The 23,073-nt window shown below is 39.5% G+C and overlaps 1 protein-coding gene across 7 annotated transcripts in view; it reads left to right on the top strand.

Moving 5' to 3' along the window:
• Nucleotides 1–23,073, top strand: part of FAM110B (family with sequence similarity 110 member B) — a 156,165-nt gene that overhangs the window by 16,143 nt on the left and 116,949 nt on the right. For all 7 annotated transcript variants that reach the window (XM_074386664.1, XM_074386665.1, XM_039464808.2 and 4 more), the window contains exon 2: nt 22,965–23,063. The gene's annotated coding sequence lies outside the window, so the exon portion shown is untranslated. The remainder of the gene's footprint in view (nt 1–22,964; nt 23,064–23,073) is intronic.

The following is a 23,073-nucleotide window of genomic DNA, read 5'->3' on the forward strand; positions in this document are numbered from 1 at the left end:
GGTGCTGTGAATGAAGTAAATGCCTCGATTTTGCAGAAGGCACCAAGAGATCCTAGACCTACACCATGCAATGTGGTGGCCACAGGACACATGTGGCTGCCCAGCACTGGAAATGTGGCTGGCCTGAATTGAGATGTCCTCCTGGAAGTGTAGAACATGCCAGATTTTGAAGATTTAGTTTGAGAAAAGAATGTAAAAAAACTCAGTAATTTTTATGTTACTTACACGTTGAACTGGTAATATTTTGGATTTATTGGATTAAACTTATTATCAAAATTAACTTCACCTGTCCTTTCATTTAAAAATACGGCTACACGAAAGCTTAAGATAACATATATGATTCACATTTGTGGCTTACATTATATTTTCATGGGATGGTGCCATTCTAGACTCTGCAATTCATTGATTTTGCTCCATTTCCTTGGCAACATTCTAAAACATAGTGCAAAGCAGATGGTTATGTACTTGTAGAAGAGAAAGTAGTAATAACTAAAAGCGAGAATAATTCCACTGAGAACAAATTATGCCAAACTGACCTCATTTTTTTTTCTTTTTATAGGGTTACTTGGCTAGAAAATCAGAACACTTCTGTAGGTTTATATCTGCATTTCCGTTACTCATTTGAAATTTGTCCTCTGATCAGCTCGAAGGCATTTTAGAGAGCTTTGTGTTGTGGTTGATGCCACAGCTCTGTCTGTAGCTGGTGAAAGTCGGTTTGAGACAATGTCTCACTCTGTCACCCAAGTTGGAATGCAGTGGTGTGATCTCGGCTCACTTCGATGTCTGCCTCCCAGGTTCAAGTGATTCTCGTGCCTCAGCCTCCTGAGTAACTGGGACTGCAGATGCACGACACCATGCCTGGCTAATTTTTTTTTTTTTTAAAGTATAAATCGGGTTTCACCATGTTGGCCAGGCTGGTCTCATACTCCTGACCTCAAGGGATCTATCTGCCTTGGCCTACCAAAGTCCTGGGATTACAGGCGTGAGCCACTACAACCAGCCCTCAGTTCCCAGTTCTTGATGGTTGTGTCAGGAACAGCCTGAACTGTCCTCCAGCTTCCTATAGAGTTTGTTTCATTTCAGGAATGTGAGGGAACATACATACTAGCCTCATTTGGGAAGAGATCAGGTTTGGTCAGGTTTTTAGTGCTCTAGAAAGTTCTGTCCCGTGAACCATAATCTGTTGAGTGATCTGGGGTTCATTCATTGAACACATTTATGGAGGACTTATGTGCCCTGGCACTGTGCTAGGTGCTGGGATTACGATTAATAAGATGTCATCCCTAACCTTAAATTTTCATCTAGGAGGAAAGAAAACAGCTTAAATGAAACCACAGTCCCTGTAGTAGCACACCATTAGAGAGGCACATGTCTGTGGGGTGCTGGGCCAGGCCAGGGATATCACCCTCAGCTCTGGTCGTTTGACAAGATCCGCTGGTTTAACCTGATCCTGATTTCTAACTCCTGCCATTAAGAATGACTTAATTGTTGTAAAACTAAAATCATTATCTTTAATTGTTCATATCCCACAACTTAGCAAATTCATTTATATGAGAATTTTTCTGCAGCTAAGGTAGAAAGCTTGGCAACGTCTGCTTTGAAAAATTTCCAGGACGAAATTGTCCTGACGCTGTTCCCTGGGGGGTGTACTGGGCCCAAGTACCAGAGTGGCCTTCAAACATCTCTCAAAGAACATTCTAGCTTTGCCTACATGGTATCTGTTTGGCTGTATCTCTACAGAAGTGAAGAATTCTACATTATAGTCAAGCATTTTGAACTCTGGCTAAGAGTTAGGAACCTACTGAGCTCTTTAACATTGAGGAGGTTTGTTCTCTATTTGAGAGACCAAAATAGATGCCCCTTTCTTAACTAATAAAGACCCTAAGGTTAAAGAAACAAAGTTGCCTTCAGATTGAGGGTTCAGAAGCCTGGCTGGCATGACAAATTTCTAAATTCCTGTGGCTCTAAGCTCCCTAACAGTAACAGTAGGAATGATCAAACGCCTCCTGACGGATTTGCCATGCAGACGCAACTGGACAGAGCACTGGCCTTTTTAGCATTCTTTTTTAATCAGCAATTGCAGACATTAAATGGTTTCAGTATGCTTTTAGAGACTTCACACAAATTGTCTTTGTTCCCTGCAGTTCACCTTTTGACATAAAGAGCCCAATTCCACTTCATTGTAATGCTGAAACCCCTGTCCCAAAGTGAACATGAGATGTATGTATGTTATGTATATGTTTACCCACTGTGCACGCGCTCAGCTCCTTCCAAACCTGTGGAATGTATAGGACTCTCGGGTGATAATGGACCCTGTGAGGCATAAAACCCAACCTGTCCTCCATCTTTGAAGAAAGAAAGAGGACCTTTTACACACACCGAAGATCATCTCTTCCTCGTCTGCGAAACAGATACTGTGTAGGCCAGGCTAGAATGTTCTTTGAGAGATATTTGAAGGCCACTCTGGTACTTGGGCCCAGTACACCCGCCAGGGAACAGCGTCAGGACAATTTCGTCCTGGAAATTTTTCAAAGCAGACGTTGCCAAGCTTTCTACCATAGCTGCTGAAAAATATCACGTAAATGAATTTGCTGAGTTAATGAACAATTAAAGATAATGGTTTAGTTTTACAACAATTAAGCAATTCTTAACAGCAGGAGTTAGAAATCAGGATCCAGTGGATCTTGTCAAATGAGCGGAGCTGAGGGTGATATCCCTAGCCTGGCCCAGCACCCTACACATATGTGCCTCTAATGGTGTGCTACCACAGGGGCTATGGTTGCATTTAAGCTGTTTTCTTTCCTCCTAGATGAAAATGTAAGGTTAGGGATGATGTTAATCTTCACCCCCGGCACCTAGCACAGTGCCTACCAAGTTGCCATAGTTTCACCTCAGTTTTGCCTAAGTTTGCTGGCAAAGCGATATCGTCAGAGAGCTCTCCTTTCTACTCTTTAGCCATCCTAGTCTTTTGGATGACATTTGGTTCTGGAAGATTATTTCCGGGATTTAAGTGGCCCATCCATAGCTTTGCTTCCATCAGCTTGTGTCTTCCAAGTATGTAGTAAGTGGCTCTAGGCAGCATCCAGGTGGCAAGGAGTTATGTTACACCCCCATGGAATCACCTTCATGACTAAGTAGCCCTCATATCCATCACAGGCTCTGCTTTGGCTGAAGGATACGCCAGAGATGGCCACGTGGCATATTACTGTATTTTGATAGAGATTTTGTGAGGACTTCATGCAGTACTGCCTAGTGCACTCTGTACTGCACACACCTTTAACAATATGTCAAAAACCTGCAAGGCAAGTAATTTGATTAAAAAGGTGAACAGTCAACTTAGGCAAAATTGAGGTAAAACCACAGCAACTTGGTAGGAAATTCTGGCCAGTTTCTTCTCTAGCTTAACCTCTGTGTGATATGCTTAAATTTTCTCTAGGTACTATACTTTTAATTTTCTGTTTTCCTCTTATTCTTTTTGTTGTTGTTGAAAATATCTCACATATTCTTGGGAAAGAAGGCAGGGCTTAAGGTAAAATGAAAGGTTTTCTTAGTGTCATTTTTAGTTGGAAGTTGTTTGTGTTTAAACTCAACACCGGAAGACAGAAGTTATTTTTGACCTTGTTCGAACTTTATATTAAATGTCTGCGTCAGGGGTGGGCAATGATTTTATTTTTATTTATTTTGGTAGGTGAGAAAAAATATGTGTGCACTTTTTTTCACCTGCAAAATAAAAGGTTTTATTGAGTCCTAGAGGAAAAAAATTAAGAATGAACTCTTTGAGTAGAAAGCCTCCAAGGGGGATTTAGTGCTGGTTCTGGGCCATGAACATGGTTTGCTCCGGGCACATTGGGCGGTCACAGGTGTGGTGCACACGGCCCTTTCAGTCCCTGTGCCTGTGGAGGACTGCTGGAGGACATTTGGGGCTATCCCATTTCATCCTCAGAGCAGTGCTGCAGAGTCTGTGCTACTGTGGTTGCACTATAGTAACAGGGACACTGGTGCAAAGATGTACTCTTCGGGTTGTTTGGGAGTGGAGGCGTGTGGATGAGGACAGGGACGGAATGGTCCCAGAGCTTGGGGTCCTAGTGTCCTCCTCAGTTTGTTCTTCCCTTTCCTGGAGTCTGAGGCCTCATTCCACCTGAGCTTGGCAAGGTAGAGTAAGCATTCCCATGACGTTTGCCATCCCAGGCTGGTGTCTCCCCGCTGGGATGGCTCCCTGAGTCCCCAAATTCTGCTTCCCCCCAGACTGTCACTTCTATCAAGTCTACCTTCCCCCTAGACCTGGGAGGGGCTGTGGAAGGCCCCTGAGGGGTCTTCTCTAGGACCTCCTTCTCCTGAAAGACTGAGTGATGTCTTCGGAACTTAGGCTGGCTGAGCTTTACTTATCAACAAGGATTTCTGTCATTACTGAAATAAATGGCAAATGCCTGCTGTTGCAGAATCTTTCCCCAAAATGGATCAGAGATGGAGTATCATTAGTAGCATCTCAAGAAATGTCAAATCTGGCAGAAGAGTATGAACGGGGCAGCTTTGGGCTGTGCCCATGGCGGGCTTTGGGCATACATCAGGGGCTTATGGTAGGGGGTGGGTGCTGTCCTTTCTCTGGCAGCAGTCCCAGCCTTGCATACTTTTTGGGGCTCAGTAAGTAGTTGTTTATACATTGGAAAGGTCTCGGGGTGGAGGTGATTTGTGAATTACGTGTGTTCACCATGTTGCCGAACCCACGAGGAAGAGTGGTGGGTAAGCAGGTGTCAGCTTAATGTGCAGTCCCATGTGACCCAGACCAGGATGGGTTGCCATATAAAGTGGACCCTCTGTTGTTCTGGGGCATGGAGCGGAAGTCTGGCGTGGCCGGACAGTCATCTTTTGGTCCTGCACGCTGAAGCCAAGGTTTTTTTTATCTTGACACATACCGTCCTCACCCATAAACTACAGTTGCTATTTCTGGCACCACCGTTTTTATTTCTCATTTTGGGTTTATTTTATCATGCCTTGGGAGCTCTGAGCCTGCTCTGTGGTAGACTTAACCAGAGTCTATTCAGGGCACTCTCAGGGACACAGTGTTGGAAAATAAGGTCACTTCTCTCTCTAACACCAAAATAAACTGATAAATGCTTGTATGTGGAGTACAGGAGGAATGAGGTAGCTGGCCTTTCGTGCTGGCGTGTGTGTCACTGTGCTGTGAAAGTGACTAGGACATGGGCCTTGTGTGAACGGGGATTGACTGTGAGCTAAGACCTGGCATCTGCTTGTGATGATCATGCTTTTGTCATCCGTTCTCTGTGGCTTGGAAAAGGCCCAAGCCAAACTAGAACAGTCAGAGCTAAATTGGCATAAGGCATGTCAGTTCTTCCTCAAAGGGCCCTTTTGGAGGACCTGCCTCAGTGGTCCAGACTGTCCATCTAGTAGGAACACTTGGGATCGCAGAGCTTCCTGGGCCTCTCTCTGCCGAGTGGGAATCAGGGGGACTGTGCAGGGTACTCCCTGGGGGACGCTGATGCACAGGTAGCTTTAGGAACCCTGGATATGGGTCAGTGCTTTGTAAACTGAAGCACACAGTCACCAGGAGGGCCATTCAAACAAATTGCCAGTTGCTCCAGAGTTTCTTATTCAATCAGTCTGGGAAGGGCCTCGAGATTTGTATTTTTCCCAAGTTCCCTGGTGATGTTGAGCCTGTCTAGGTGAAGTCCTCATCCAAAAGGTGTGTAGTGCTAGGTCTCTGTCCCTGGCATAAGGTTATAAAGGTAGATGTCTTGCAGAGAAAATGCTGCAAAGGACATAAAGGGTTGTAAAAGTTCTCCCAGAGAATATGACCATTGATGCAACAGGCTTTAACCTTCTTATTCAGAATCTTCAATGCAGTTCCTAATTTTTAAAACAACACTTCTGCTTAATAAGCCATGTATATGTATGTTTTCCCTATTTTACATTTTTCTTTAGTGTGTGTAGATTTTCATATTTAAAATGCCAGTTCAACTATGATTTGCTTTTGGGGTTATCATTTATTAAACATTTTAGACATTTGGAAGCTAACCTATTATGATCTTTATTTTTTATTTTAAAAGAAAATGTTTTTATAGTATATTCTGCTATAAATAAAATATTTATAAATGTAGTGATTATTAGAAATTTTTACTAACATCAGCACTTTAGGCCATGAAAATGTACTTATGCCCTTGGATTTAAAAATATTTTTACAAAATAACTCTCTTAGGAATTTTAATTGTTTTGGTTGATGAATTGTTTTAGTTGGTGTTCTTCTTTATGCTCAGACAGCATGGGCAGTTTTTGTTTAAGATAACATTAAAGCTGGGCACAGTGGCTCACACTTGTAATTCCAGCAACTTAGGAGGCTGAGGTAGGTGGATCACTTGAAGTCAGGAGTTTGAGACCAGCCTGGTCAACATGGTGAAATCCTGTTTCTACTAAAAGCACAAAAAATTAGCTGGGCATGGTGGCGTATGCCTGTAATCCCAGCTGCGCAGGAGGATGAAGCAGGACAATCGCTTGAACGTGGGAGATGGTGGTTGCAGTGAGCCGAGATTGCGCCACTGCACTCCAGCCTGGATAACAGAGCAAAACTGTCTCAAAAAAAAAAAAAAAAAAAAAGATAACATTAAATTTACACTCTCAGAACGTTTTTTTCTTCAACAAAAATTGATACAGATACTATTAAATGGATTAATTTTGAAGGAATATAGTGAAGATAATTTCTAAATTTAGTCTTAGGTCCTTAAGTAAAAGTGGCCTCAGTTAACTAAAACACGTTTTTGAAAAGGCATGAGGGACCCTGCGTGGTGGCTCACACCTGTAATACCAGCACCTGGGGAGGTCTAGGCGGGTGGATCACTTGAGGTAGGAGTTTGATACCAGCCTGGCCAGCATGGTGAAACCCTGTCCCTACTAAAAATAACAAAAATTAGCTGGGTGTGGTGGTGCACACCTGTAATCTCAGCTACTCAGGAGGATGAGGCAAGACAATCACTTGAATACAGAAGGTGGAGGCTGCAGTGAGCTGAGAGTCACCACTGCACTCCAGCCTGGGTGACAGAGCAAGACTCTATCTCAAAAAAAAAAAAGGAAGAAGAAGAAAAGACCTGAGGAGTTCAAGTGAAATCTGGTTACATGAGTATTCTATAATTAAAATAGGTCCTATCTGGAAACTTAACTCTTGGAATATTGAACTATTTAGTATCATTCAATTCATCCTATTTATATAGTTTAATTATGTATTTGACCCATTTAATCTGAGTATCTTGTAAAAACAAAACTATGTAGGGTATCTTTTTATCAATTTTGGCATCTGAGAAATCTGATGTCTCTTTGGTGGATGTGGCCAGAGAGAAGTGGAACATGTGCTCTCATTGCCAGTTTGATGATTTTTTAACAATCTGTGAAATAAATGCTTTTAGAAAATGATTTTAGTGGGCGAAGAGAGAGCCAGGAGTGGATGTAAAATTTGTATTATCTCTTGTTGCATAACAAATGACGCCAAAGCTTAGTGGCTGAAATGATACAGATTTTCTGTCTTCCCATTCTGCGGAGATTCAGAGTGTCTTAGCAGGGAGTTTCTGGCTCAGGTCTCCCGGGACCTTGTTCTCAGTTGTGGCTGGGGTTGCAGTTATATGGAGGCTGTACAGAGCCTGGAGGCTCCACGCCCAAGGTGGCTTAGCTGGCTCAGCTCCTTGACTGGAGAGTTGATGCTGCCTGCTGATAGGGGCAGGGAGCTCAGTTCCACCCCAGCTTAAGCCTATCCTGGTGCTGCTTAGTTGCAGATCAAATTTTTTGCAGATCAGGCAAGAACCTGAAGGAAGATTTTTCATAATGTGCCAGACTAGCTAGCTACCCAACACCCAACTCTGCATATTCATCACGTTTGCCCTGGGGTGCTGCCTCATGCCAGGAAGTGCTCCGGTCTGTGTGTCATGTTCTGTGTCCTCTAGGAGCTCACGATGCAACAGAGAGAAGGCTAAGCCCAGGGCTCATGAGAAGTTGGTGCAGTGAGCAGCATGGGCATAGCCTGAATGAGGAAGGAAATATGTCCAGGAAAAGCCTTCCTGAAGAAGGTCAGATTTGAGCTAATCACACATGTCTACCTTTTAAGAGAAGGTAGAGGTTAGCCAGGTGAAGCTGTGGGCTGGAAGCACAGAGTCGGGGGAGAAATTCAGGAAGAAAACGCTAGGCAGATAGAATAGACTTAGTTAAGGGAATGAGGCTCAAAACAGCACAGCAAGTCTGGAGAACTTCAGCTGTTTACTTTTGCAGTGCCTAGGAAGATGTTTGAGTTGCAGAAAGATGCCAGGACTGGAGATACTAGTGTGGTGGGTAAAGGAGTCCCTGCTTCTCCTTCTCAGCCATGCAGCTTGGTTGCATGTGCATCTTGTCCATCATGTATGTTTTCTCATTCATTCCTCTACAAAGGTCTGAGCATTTACAAGGCTTAAGGCATTATGATGCTTTATTGAACCCTGCAAGGTAGATATGTCCGCATTTTATAGATGAGAGATTGGCTGAGGGATATTAATTGACTTGCCCAAGATGATGTGGCCATTGAGTAACAGGGCTGCTTCTGTGTGAAAACCTGAAAGTCAAGTTAAGATGCAAGCTAGTTCTTCATAAGACTCACTGGAGGCACATATTTTGTATAAAGACTACAGAGCTCCACCCTAGACTTACTTATGTCTAGGGGAAGGGCCTCAGGTGCTTTTGACTATTGGTGAAGTTGAGAGCTTAGCTTTGCTTTCAACTTGAACTTGAGTTGAGGTTCAAGTTCTCACGTCAGCGAGAGTGGAAGACTTGAGGAAGAGAGCCTGCAGTTTGTTTTCTGTATGTGCTGAGGGGCATGAAGTCCAAAGGATGTTTTTGTTTGGAAAATCGTGAGTGACATTACAGCCCCAATCTCTTTAAAGAGATTTTCAAAGTCTTTAAAAAATAAATTGTGAAGAAAGGTATCCATAAGTGTCAGAATCTTTGAATCAACACACAATTGGACTTTTGATATTTGATTTTATTTGATATTTCATGTGGATGGGTACGTAAAGGTACTAATGAGGTATTTGATAGTGATACTAGAATCAAAAGCTGATAAATACCTGAATACAAAGGCCAGACAAATAATAATGTCATGGGGTTCTTCAGGACTACAGAAAAACATGAAGAATAAAATTACTAAGAATTATTCAAAAGAGTGCTTTGTTGTTAAGGATTGCTCTGTATGTCATAATGTACTGTCTTAAGCTTTTCACATGTATTGGGTCATTCTATCCTCAAAACCAAAAATGTTATTATTTTTGTATTTCACAGGGCTATAGAATTTGAAAAAATGTGTAATTTAGTTAATTATTGTTCTTAAATACTCAAACAAATGTGTTTAATTTTTTAATATCCTTATAATTTTTTCTTTCTGTTCTGTTATTGAGTGTGGAGTGGTAAAAATCTTCAGCTATGATTGTAGATTTGTCTGTTTCTCTTTTCAGTTCTAAAAACTTGTATTTCATTTAGTTGAAGTTCTATAATTAGGTGCATGCACATTTAGAACTCTCAGGTCTTTGTAATAATTGACTCTTTTTAAATTATGTAATGCCTGCTCCTTATCTTTGGAAGTGCGTCTTGTCTTAATTAAGTTTACTTTGTCTGATATTGAAATAGCCACACCAGCTTTCTCATGATTAATGTTTGCATGGTATATATACCTATATATTTTTTCCATTCCTTTATTTTACCTCATCTGTATCCTTAAAATTTGTCTCTTGTGGTGTATAGTTAGAGAATTCTTTTTTTTTTTTTAATCCAGTCTTGACAAACTTTCCCTTTTAGCTGAGGGGTTGGTCCATTTACATGGATTGTAATTTACAGTGATATTATACATTGGTATGGTTAATTTTTAAGTCTGTTGCCTTATTCTTTATTTGATATGTTTGTTACTTCTTTCTGGCCTCATTTTGGCTTACTCAAGTAATTTTTAGCATTTTATTTTGTCTCTTTTGCATTTTAGCCAAGGTTTGGTTATATTTTTTACTGATTGCACTAGGGGTTACGATTGATCGATCGACTGATCAATCGATAGATAGATAGATGTTGCATATTCATAGATAGATAGATAGATAGTCGAATTACCATCTATATTGAATGCATATTTTACCACTTCACATTAAAAGTAAGAATCTTACAACTGTTTATTTTCCTTTACCTTTCTCCTGTCCTTTGTGCTGTTCTCTATTTTACTTCTATATTTGTTGTAAACTTCACAATACATTATTTTAAACTTTTCAGCCAATATCTTTCTGTAAATATAAAAAAAAAATATAAATCCACACACTTGCCGTTTCTTGTTGCTCTTCATTTCTTCCGAGAGCTAATTTTTTCAGTTAGTCCTATTTCCCTTGAGCCTGAAGAACTTTCTCTATTGATCATATGGTAGGTCTGCTGGTGATTAACTTCCTTAGCTTTTACGTAGCTAAAAACTTCATGAATTTGCCTTCGTTTTGTTGCCAAGTGTAGTATTCAAGGTTGACAGCCTCCTTGTCCTTTCTTTCAGCATTGTAAATACGGTGTTCCATTCTGGCCTCCCTTGTGTCTTAGAAGAAGTTGGCTATCATGATTAGCTTTGTTTCCCTGTAGATAATATCTTTCTTGTCTTATTGCTTTAAAAAATTTTTTCACTTACGTTTTATTTTCAGCAACTGGACTATGTTATGCTGTCTGCTTTGAGTTCATTAAGTTTCTTGGCTGATATTTTTTCCAAATTTGGTATATTTCATTTACATTTCTTCAAATGTTTTCAATCCTGTTATTCCCTTTTCTCTCCTCTCCTCTAATTGCCCATGTATTTTATTTTTGATATTACCTTGCCGGTCACTTGTACTTAATTTCTTTCTAGTTGCTTTTCTCTCTTTGATTTAGTAAATTTGTTTTTTTCATTCTACAAAGTCCAATTAGCAAGCCATTCAATACATTTTTAATTTGAAATATTACATTTTAGTCTCGTATTTTATTTAGTGCTATTTTACAGTTTTTATTTCTGTCCAAAAATGTTCCATCTCTATTCCTATTAGATTTTTTATTTGCATGAACGCCTTAATATATTTGACGTAGTTCTGAAGTTCTTCACTAGTGAGCTCACAAAGTGAGTCGTTTGTGATTCTTTTTTTATTGACTGTGTTTATTTTTACTTACGGGTCATATTTTCCCATGTTTAAATATGTTTTGTAATTTAGAAAATTTTTAGTTTAAAATTTTTAAATTGTATTCCAGGAGTATCCAAAATCGTAATATTTGTTTCATTTTTCAAGAGTGCAAGCTCTCTCTTTTTAGTGGAGATAAGGGTAAGGAGTTGTATATCCAGACCCCTCAACATTTAGTTAAGGTTGGAGTTACACTTTCATTAGATTGAGTTCACCTAATCAGGCTTTTTTAAAAAAAAGTCTGTCAATATCTCAGCTGGGAGAAAGTTGGTCTACAATTTTAGATCTTTGATTCCCTGTTGGATTAAAAGATTGAGGCATCACGAGAATATATGGGCTACACGATTTCTCTCAGCCTTTTGTCTAATTTGGGAGTCTGGGGGAAGGTGGTGGTGGATTAGGAGGTTTATTAGGAAATGTAATTTGCTTTTGCTTTGCTCTTCTAGCTTCCAGCCTGTGCCACCAGTCCATGCCATTGTCTAAGGCTTTCTGTTTCTCCTCATTACTGCAAGTCTCTCTCCAATGGCTTCTTCCTCCTGATCCAGACTAGGCAGTCCTCAGATAGGGAACCTGCTGTGGCTGTCAGCTCACCTAGGAAGGGATTCTTTCTTCCTGGCCTTAGCCTTCTTTGCATTTATTATTATTTTCCAGGCCCATAGAACAGTAACTTTTTATTTTGTCCAGGTAAAATGTTTTGTCACCATAGGGTGAAAGGCTTTTTTGTGCTTCTAATTGGACACAGAAGTCTCATACGCATTTTTAAAGCAAGTACCCCAGAGTATAAAGTGTCAGTGAGTTCTCTTGTCCCCTGGATGCTGATTGGGTTTCAGCAGTTGGAAGCACTGGGTGATCATCAGTGCCCAGTTGAATGTGTTAAGTGACATTCTTCTAATTTTTCTTTTATCCAAGTCTAAAATCTTTGATATCTATGCTGTTCTGTTGGGTCACTGCTGGTTACTGATACCTGCCAACCAAATAGGATATCTGAAAGGCAGTTAAAATAATAATAATAATAATAAAAACAAGGATTGCTCTGTAGGACTTGCCCTGAGACACTCTTTTTTAAGTTATGGAACTGCCCAATCACATGTAAGCCAGAAAACATGAAAAGTTAAAGATACATACACAGAATTGATTTGTAGCGTTACTACTGCTTATGGTTTAAATGTAACTGATTATTTGCTGTTTCAGGTACTGTGTCAGTGTTGTTAAATGTATTCTCATTTAGTAGTCTGAACAACCCAGAGTAAAACTGAGATTCTAAGTTGGGGTTGACCGCAAAAATACACGCCTTTAACCACTGTGCTACCTTGTTCAACCAAGTTGATTAACCAATATTATTTTATCTAATACCTACTATATTGTGAGCATTGATTTGAGAGTGAACTGTAAGAATTTGAGATAATTTGATTTGAGAGATGGACATAAAAGATATCAAAGACTGTGAAACATATAGTTTTGTTGGTGAAGTTAGGCTTACGTAAAACAACCAACCAGTGCTACAAAACACCATATAACAAATGTTGTATTTTATGGAGCAAGTTGTATTTTTTATCTTGCAATAGAGTATTCCCATTAAGATAGCAAAGTTGCCTTTAATGTAATGGAGGCATTAATTTGAAATTTATTCAGAGTGTCAGCATTTCTTGACCAGTCATTTATATTGACATTAATTTCCCTGAAGTTCTAAAGAGAACATATAGCAGACATTAAAAATATGGAAAGTTTAATCTGCAGGGAAACCTTACCCTAATTGCTGTACACACATACCATGTGCATGGCTCTAGCACTCCACTTGCTGGGGAGCCAGTGTTGAGGGTTTCCGGGGTGCACAAGTGAGAAGGGAGCTGTGAGCAGCATCCTGGGGCACTGTTGGTGCTAGTCTCTCGTTCCTGCTAGCAGAGTCTGGCTCTCACTTTCATCAACACAATGATTTATATTTAGCCTGTTCATGCACAAGAGCTTTACTGGTGAGAAAGACCTGATTGTGCATCTATTCTGAAAGCTAAATGTCCTTTGACATGAGAAGTAAGAAGCGCCCAGTAGACATGCCCTATGCCATGGACAAACCATGCTGGTATTATTCTAAGCAAAATAAGCCAGTCACAGAAGGACAAATACTGCGTAATTCCACTTACACAAAGTACCTAGCATAGTCAGCGGTGACAGAAAGTACAACAGTGGTTTCCAGGGGCTGTAGCAGGGAAGAAGTAGGAGTGAATGGGGGTACAGAGTTTCAGTTTTGCAGGATGAAAGGGTTCTGCAGTTGAGTGGTGGCAATGGTCATACAACAGTGTGATGGTACTTACTCTACCCACTGTACACTTCAATATGGTTAAGTTGGTCAGTTTTACATTATATACATTTTATCTCAATTTAAAAAATGGAATCATATAAAAATCATGTCTCAATAAAATCTATATTTCAGCCTTTAAAAAAACTATCCAGTGGATTCTGTTACATTTTACTAACATTATGCTTCATTTTTTGTAGAACAGCAGAAAACAGCAGTATTGGTATTGGCATTGTTCTACATTTGCTTATTAAGGAGATGAATAGCTTTTCTTAGGGAAAGCCCAAAGTAGAAATTCTTTGGCCTGAAATCATTGCCACTTGCTCTGGAAAGCACTTGAAGAAGGCTCCAATTATACTTCTAGACAAGAAAGCCCAAACCCAGGGGATCGTTGGACAGTGATTAGTCTCTCGAAGGGCAGAAAAACAATATGGGGAAGCCCTGCCCTTGCAGGTGATGAGCCCCAGGAGCCTGTGTGTCTTTAAGACAGATTATATGAGACTTAGAGTCCCTGCATCTGATGTTGAATGTATCATGGAGACTAAGTTTTTAAAGAAAAAAAAAATAAAAGGGAGACGAATTTCAGCAGAACTCTCTAATACTTGGAAGGATGGAAAACTGCCAGTTTATACTCATAGTAGAAAACAGAAATTTGTTGACTTAATTTCTTGGCATGGTATTCTAGGGTTACTTAAGAACTATTACATAAGTTTTATTTTTATTTTTCAAGCAACCCAGTGACTGATTTAATAGATAGCCATTTAAAAATAATAATTTAAAAGATCAGCCTCCAGATAAGATAAATGCTTTCTGCTTTAGGTTTTTGTGAGTTCTTTACCCCAATGTTTTTACTTTAAAGAAGTATTTTTTATGGTATCAGCTAATAAAGGATTTTGCATGTGAAATTATGAGCAGCTACAAAATACATGTTTTTTGCAACAGTTACTGCTGGACAAAGAAATACAGTGACTTTGGAAGAACTGAGCTGATGAAAAAGTAAATATTTCCCTGAACTGATTTCCCAATATATTTAGGACTTAATGAATCTCAGGTGCTGTCAAGTTTAAACGTTTTTTTGAGGAAGGTGGCCCCACCATTCTCTCCTGCCTAGAATAGCATAGTAGTCCCACAGAATATATCAGAGTTACCCTCATTTACATTCATATATGGGGATCTCAACGGTAGTCCCATCTGGGCTGCTGCTCACATTTTGGCTGGGAACTTTACTATAAACTCTGTTTGCTTTGTTATGGTATTCATTTTCTCTAGATGAGTTAGGATTTCCAACTTTTGACAGAATCATTGAAATCCTGGAAAATGACATTATTAATTAGATCATATCCAGTCAGTCATGTGCTAGCTTTGAAAATACAAAAATTAGCTGGACATGGTGGTGCATGCCTGTAATCCCAGCTACTCGGGAGGCTGAGGCAGGAGAATTGCTTGAACCCAGGAGGCAGAGGTTGCGGTGAGCCGAGATCGCGCCATTGCACTCCAGCCTGGGTAATGAGCGAAACTCTGTCTCAAAATAAAAAAAAAAAAAGAAAGAAAAGAAATGTGTATTTGTAAAATAAGCTGTGTCTGAGTACCATTTTTAGGAGTGTTAAAAAAGAAAATGTGAGATATGTAGCACTTTAAAAAATATATGTATATTATTTGCCACCAGGTATTTATCCTTAATTTGCAACCAAGTATATTTATCCTTAAAAAGATTTTGTGACACTGACATTGTAGTAAGCACTTACAGTTTTTTCCATCATGGCATTTTTTGAAATTTCTATCTTGGTGTAACATTTCTTTGACCACATATGGATTTGCTAAATGTTATTGTTTATAGCGAATCAGTGAACAAAAGTGATGGGCTACGTTTGAGTAAATTTAATGAAACTTTGAAGAGTGTGATTTCTTTTCTTTTTCTTTCTTTTTTTTTTTGTTTTGGTAAACCCCAGAGAAATACACAGATCTGTTTCAACTCGGTCCAAATAAAAATAACTAAGTAATTAGGATACATAAAAGGCTTCTTTTTAAGCTGTCTTTTTTCATAGCATGTGAGGAGCATTATAGAGAGGTGATTATGGGCTTATTAATTTGAACGTCAGAAAGATGTCTCTAATTGTATAAGCCTGCCTTTTTTGGAAAGAAAAAGAAAATGTTCAGATTGTTTGGAAATCAATCCGTAACCAAAAGGGATAGAGGGAACTTTGTTAAGTGACTCCTCTGTGCCTGGCATTTTTACATATATTATTTTGTTGGTATACATTCCTGGAAAGTAGGCATTATTTCTCTTTGTTGATGAAAAAATGAATTGCCCAACTTGATTTGTCCAAGGTACATTATGAATAATAGTGGCCAAGACTTAACCCTACTCTGCCTTACTCAGTGCTGCTGTTGAACGGCCAGCCAGCATTGACTGAATATGTGCCTTGTGCCAATTCCTTTGTCCACTATTTTTTATAATAAATTGTTATTTGATTCTCACAGTGACCCTTGGAGGAAGGGGCTATAATTCTGTTTTTATAGACCAGAAGGTTAAGTTAGTTACTCAAGGTGACACAGTATCATAGAGGCAGGCTTTGAACTCAGTTGACTTCAGACTTCCAAAGAGAGTACATTAGCTAATCGTTTTGGTTCCTAACTATATCCCAACTTAAGGCAGCCTAGATCCTATAGAGTGGTTTAGTCGGAAGATAGAGCTATAACTAACCTTTATGTGTGGGACAGATGTTTTAATGGAGGCAGCAAGGCACCATGGGCATGAAGGAGAGAAGTGGTCAAAGCTCCGAGAGGTCAAGGGAATGTTTCTCAAAGGTGGCACTGCCTGAACTAGGGAGGCATGGACCAAAAGTCTCCAGACTCACAGCAGGAGACAGGGGTATTTCAGACAGTGGGTAGCATGTGTCCAGTGGGAAGGCAAGAAGCATGGCCTGATGAGAGGGTGCTGCCGTGCTTCTGAATAGCAGAGACAGAGCAAATGGGGATGTTGGTAGATGAGACTCCATCCATAGTGACCTTGTCTGCCATCCTGGGAGGTGTTTGGACTTTTGTAGGTGGTGAGGAGCAGTGAAAGTGTAAGGATTACAGGTATGAGGGCAGGAGGGCGTGGTCACAACTGGATGTGAGAGATTAATTTTGCTGAAAGGCTGGTGTTGGGAGACAGGTTGTGAGGCGATGGTAATGCCTGGGTGTCACACTGAAATTAATTTAGGATGAGAGTATTACTAAATTTGTAGCTGCTGACAGGTGTCCCAACCTTAGCAGGCAGTCCATTCAGGTTTGAGATTGTTCAATTGCCACAATGTTCTCATCATGAGCTGTATAACCTCTCTGTAACTTCTGCTACTCAGAATGATGTCTCTTCCTCCACATGACAGGCACTTCCCTAGTTGATTTAAATATTTTTAGGTCCACATCCTATCCACCCATGCCTCAGTTTTTCAGGATCTGCTAGTGCTCAACACTCTTACCAACTTGGATTGTACAGGAGGTACATGGCCTTTCCAGACTCATGCATCATCTTAGTGGGGGCTTGCAACACTATGTAAGATTCTGGCACCTTCAGCTGGGCTTGAGAAGGGTGCTTGTAATGTGTACATTCACAGCATAACAGAACATCCCATTTTCCCCTGCTAGATAGGATGACCGGTTGAGTACAGAGGAGTGCTTGGCTATATTTGTACTGAACTCAATTCTTCCGATAGTGTAGCCTATAATTTCACTATTAGTTATGCCATAACTAACAGTGAGAGATAAACTCAAACTTGCAGGCTTTTTAAACGTAAAATAGTTTGAGCTTCTACTGTGGATTGCATTACTTACTTTTTTGGATGATGTATTTGTAAGGGCAAGGACTCTTTTTTACTTAATCTTGGTGTCCTCTTCCATCTAGTTTTAGTGACTGACACATGCCAGCTCATCAGGAAATAGTTGTTGAATAAATGTAGTTTGAGTATTATTTTGACCTGCGTTTGACATTGGTACTATAAAGTTGTTCTAGCTTAGAACATTTGGAATCATGATTCTATTGTATATCATTTTAGTCATTGTCAACCTTGAATCATCTGTAATCACTTTGATAAGCCTGTCTTATGTCTTGCTTACGTTATAAATAAGAATGTCTGGTAGACTCAGAGACAAGCTTTGTGGATGCTTAAGAGGTGTTTCCCACTTAGTATATCAAAGTGTTTTTAAGAATAGTTTTGGAGTCGATTTATAATCTGGTCCATAATTCTTCAAGATTCCACACTTACTGTTTTTTTCTACACATTTTTTGGTGTGTGTTACCCATGCAATGGGTGGGTTCAATTTCTTGGTGGGTGACAGTCCATTGACCACAGCTGGATTTAACAAGGGGATTTTATTACTTGCAAGAAGTAAGGACACCAGGATAGTTCCCAGAGCAGTGCCTTCCCTAACTATGGTGAAAACAGGGCTTTCATTAGGCTGGTTAGCTGTCTTTGTATGAAGACGTAAAGGCAGTGCAGGCAAAGCTGCTGGTCATGTTTCTACATATTCAGCTTCTACGTAAGATCAAGCGCCTACATATGGTCATGCTTCTACGTACGTTATATGTAGTGAAAATTGCACATAAACTCCTCCCCAGGCAGGGTTTTTAGTAGGGTGATGAGGATAGTTTGTCAGAGTTCATCTTCAACTCAAGCATCCCTGGATCCAACAAGAGAATCACTCGAACTGTGGAGGCGGAGGTTGCGGTGAGCCGAGCTCACACCACTGCACTCCAGCTGGGGTGATGAGAGTGAAACCCTGTCTCAAAAACAAAACAAAACAAAACAAAAACCAACACGAACTCAAGGTGCAACTGGGACAAGTGGGTAATCTTTCACAGTGTTTACCCGAAAACCCAGGGGCCCTGGGTTACATCTTCTTTCTCCTGTATGTCACTCTCCATGGATTATCAAGAGATTTAGAAAGTTTATCCTTTTACATTGAAGAAATTTACTGTAGAATAAATAGGATTAGAACACATTTTGGAAATCTATTGTAAGGTCACAACTTATTAGAAGTTGTAGAAAAGTGGAATAATTTAGTTTCCTTATAAGCGGTATTATTGACTATTGGTTTTTCTTTTTTAGTGGTCTCCAGCTACTTAGCCATGATCGATTGCTATAATCCTTATTAAGTATTTGAAGATGTTGAGTACCATCCACTGAAGGAGTCCCAGGGCTGATTGAGAAAGTTTGTGAATATTAAAAGATGGAGATGGGCAGGTACAGTGGCTCAGCCTGTAATCTCAGCACTTTGGGAGGCCAAGGCAGGCGGATCACGAGGTCAAGAGACTGAGACCATCGTGGCCAACATGGTGAAACTCTGTCTCTACTAAAAATACAAAAATTAGCTGGGAGTGGTGGTATGCGCCTGTAGTCCCAGCTTCTCTGGAGGCTGAGGCAGGAGAATCGTACCAACCCGGGAGGCGGAGGTTGCAGTGAGCTGAGATTGCGCCACTGCACTCCAGCCTGGCAACAGAGCGAAACTGTGTCTAAAACAACAACAACAACAACAAAAAAAGATGGCCACACTGAGTTTTGTTTTTTAAAGCACTTTTGTGAGTTACAATGTGTATGTAACGACACTGAGTTTTGTTTTTTAAAGCACTTTTGTGAGTTACAATGTATATGTAACTAAATTTACTGATTTTAAGCATCTGGTTTAATGTATTTTCACAAATATGTCAGTTACGCACCCACTGCCGCAGTCCTGAATAGAACATCTCTATCACCCAGCGTGTTCTTTCTGGCGTCCCTGCAGTCAGTCCCTCCCCCACACTGACCGTGCCAATCACTGATCTGCATTCTATTGCTCTAGTTTGCCTTTCTCTAAAATGTTCATATTTTGGGGATTGTACATGTAGTCTTTTGTATTTAGCTTCTTTTCCATAGTATAATGCTTTTGAAATTCATTTACCTTGTTGTACATATCAGTAAGTGTTTCCTTTTTATTACTGAGTAGTATTCCCTCCTGTGATACACCACACATTGTTTACCCATTTGCCAGTTGATGGACGTTTGGATTCTTTCAAGTTTGGGGTTATTATGAATAAGGCTGCTGTGAACATTCTTGTTCAAATCTTTGTGTAGAACCTGTATGTTTAAATTGCTCTTAGGTATATACCTAGTAGTAGAACTGCTGGGTCATATGGTACGTGCTTAACTTTATAAGCAACTGCCAAATTGTTTTTCAAAGTCCTTGTAACATTTTGAATTTCCAACAGTCATTGTATGAAAATCCAAGTTGTTTCATATCCTTATAAATACTTGATATTTTCAAGCCTTTTTAAATTTAGCCATCTTATTTGGTATGTAGTAGTATCTCATTAAGGTTTTATTTTGCATTTCCTAGATTAATTATGTTGAAGATCTCTTCCTGTGTTTACTTGGCATTTCTTTATTTTCTTTGTTGAAATGTGTTGGAAATGGACATCTTGTCCTTTTTTCCTTCTTAATATGGTTGTTTGGCACTTAATTTTAACATCGTTAATGAGTTTATAAAAAGAAACATAAGGAAAAAAATAATGTTGCTTTTACAGTTTCTAGAAAGGCTTTCTTAATGGATATTTTGTTTCCTGACTGTGTGTGCATGCACATCACGTGTGCTTTTGGGGGGGCATGCATGGAGGAGTTCTTCTGTTATCTGATGGCCGGATTTCATTTCTCTTACCTTGCTTCCTTGCATATATACTCTTTATTTCCGAGGAATCTGTCAGTTCACATTCCCCGGGAAAACCATTTGTGGATTTACTAACCGCTCTAAAGACACACTCACAGTTACACTCCTATCCCGTGCAAACCTTAACTCCAGTGCTGCTCTGAAGGCCTTCCTTGGTGACCTCCGTCGTCAGCCCACAGTGAGCAGGACACCATCTGGTGCTTTTCAGTACCTAGCACTATGCAGCAGTACGTAATGGGGGAGTCAACACATGACTGTTGTTACCAAGCTGCTGAACCGGGTGACTGAAGGGCTCTGTAGTGGTTCTAGGGTTTCAGTGAATACAAATTCAGTCTGAACTGATAGATCTAATACTAAATCATTTTGAAATTCTACTTTCAAAGCTGCTTATGTAAGCTTTGAGTATAGAATACCTACATTTTGCTTGAGAGATTCTGTAAATCTACTTGAAAATGTGTTGCATCAAACCTATGATTATGATATGACTATGAATAAGACAGGGAAACTGTTTAATATTTTTGTATTAGATTTATCTAGGTTAGACAACCTAAGAATATCCCAAATTTCGTTTCAGATTTCTAATGGGCATTCATATTTTAATCCACCTTTATCAGTGAGGCAAAAGGCAGAGTATGCTCTTGATAACTTTGAAAGTTGAGTTGACTCATAATGTGATCATGCTGTGTAGAAATTATTTATTTATTTATTTACACTAAAATAGATCTCATAATGTGATCATGCTATGTAGAATTTTTTTTTATTTATTTACACTAAAATAGATGAAATTGTAAACTCTTAAGAGGTTATTTAAGAAACTAAATATCCATTATGATCTAACAGGGCACTAGATTTACACCTAGAAAGTCTTCGAATCTGGAGTTGGCTTAGCTCTGTGACTTTGAAGTGGTCACGTAACCACTCTGGGCTTTCTTTTTTTCATCTGTGAAATGAGTCAACTGGAGCAGATGACTATACCATCCCTAAGTTGCAAGCATCTGTGCTATGAGTTATTTGTATTAGGATTGTTTCGATTTCACAGGGCAACTTGGAAGTTAAATCCCGTCTTGAATTTCTCCATATGTAATATTACTCCCTGTCTCAATCCCAGTTGAGTGACTTTTCTATCTGTGAATTCATTCTAGTAAGTGTTCAGTTCTTTGCTATTTTCTCCCTTTCAAAAGTGTGAGAAGGATAAGGCAAAAATCATGAGAAAAAATGAACAGAGATTTTAGATAGAATTTTTGGCTAAGACAAAAAATATTGGTTGTAAAATATCAAAATTCAGAAACTTTTGCTTTGTGATTATGGGTCACAATCAAATTAATATTTCTCTAGCATAATAATAACAGCACATAATTTTATTAATTTGAGTTTATGGAAATCCCATATACTTCAGCAGGCAAATAAAATACTACGTTACACTTTAGATATTAAAGCAATAAAAAAGAACCAGGGAAGATGGAGTTTATATTTCTATTTTAATCGAATACTAATTTATGTTCTTGTTGAACCTTGTTAGGTAATGGGACAGAAGAGACTAGGCTTTTTGAAAGTTTTAAAAGTGAGTGGAAAGTATCAATCTTAGTTGTTATTTAAATGGACATTTTCAGGCTTGCTTTGTATTTTTTTTTTTTTTGAAGCTATACAAAATCTAGGTCAGGATTTGCACCCTTCCTAACAAATGTTTAGAGTATCATTCATTACACGTCGCCCCAGAAAGGAGATGATAGTGCTGAGGACGCTGGCATAGATCTTAATGAAATAGTTTTTAGCCATTATCTGTTGGAGTCCCAAGTGCCTCCTTAAAATATTTTTCTGTTGGTTACTCCCATTAAGCTGCAAAATACACAGTCAATCTCAATAAAGGGGATATCTATTGCAGTCAGGACACTTCCTTCCCTGTCTGTTGGCTCCTGCTTTTGAGTAAACAAAGACGCAGTCATTTGGACGGATGCTATCTGACAAAAGCAGATGCTGGAGGAGAAGACAGTTAAGATTTTCAACACAGGATTTTCTTTGGCACCGCCAGGTGTCCCGATAACTATCACTTTCATGACTCATCCCAGTATCTCCAAGTGCAGCGAAAGCAGAACATGTCCAGCAGAAGCGGCTTTCCTCCAGGAGCCTCCGTTTCTCTCCCCTTTTGTAAAAAGGAGTCATGTTGTTTCTGGGCCCAGTCAATGTTAATTTTCCCTGGTAATGAAACAGTCTATACTTGAAATTGGGGACTGTGAGGCCGTCAAGATCTGTCCTCAATCCAGGAAAAAGAAGCCCAAGACCAGCGGAAGCGTGTGCTTGTTTGTGACCTTGGGTCTGAACTGCATCTGGAGGACACAATGAGCTACTGGACCCGTCCTGTGGTATCTTCTCCCTTTGCAAACATTAACAGTGTTTCTGGGGGACAGTGTACCTGTTTTCCTACCCAGTTTTGCAGTCGTTTTTGAGGAAGCTCTATCATTTCTTACATGATTCTATGAGCTAGAAGGATTGACACGTCCTTTCTGGGATGTTGAGTATGAAGCGGTGCAAAGCCAGAGTTCCCAGGCTGATGGCAATACACAAGCTTTCGTTCAGTTTGTTTTCCGTTGAATACATGAAGTTGGCCCCATGGTGGGATTTTTGTTTCCTTTTGGAATCAGTCTTAAAGTTTCTTGGAGCAGCTGAATTAGAAATAGGCTTTGAATCCAATTTATCCTTAGATAAATATAATGTGTGTGATTCCAGGAAAATCAGTTTCTTTTGAATGATACCTTTTAATCACTTTTATTCTCCAGCATAATTTTTAATCTTTATCTTTTTCCTTTTAGACATCTCCAAATTGGACATTCAGAGCAGCATTCTTGTTCTTTCTACATCTTGAATTAGAAACTGCCAAGGGTCTGTAAGTCCTGATAAGGAAATAAAAGGTAATTACAC

The sequence above is a fragment of the Saimiri boliviensis genome, chromosome 15, assembly GCF_048565385.1.
Source record: "Saimiri boliviensis isolate mSaiBol1 chromosome 15, mSaiBol1.pri, whole genome shotgun sequence".
Classification (NCBI taxonomy): Eukaryota; Metazoa; Chordata; class Mammalia; order Primates; family Cebidae; genus Saimiri; species Saimiri boliviensis.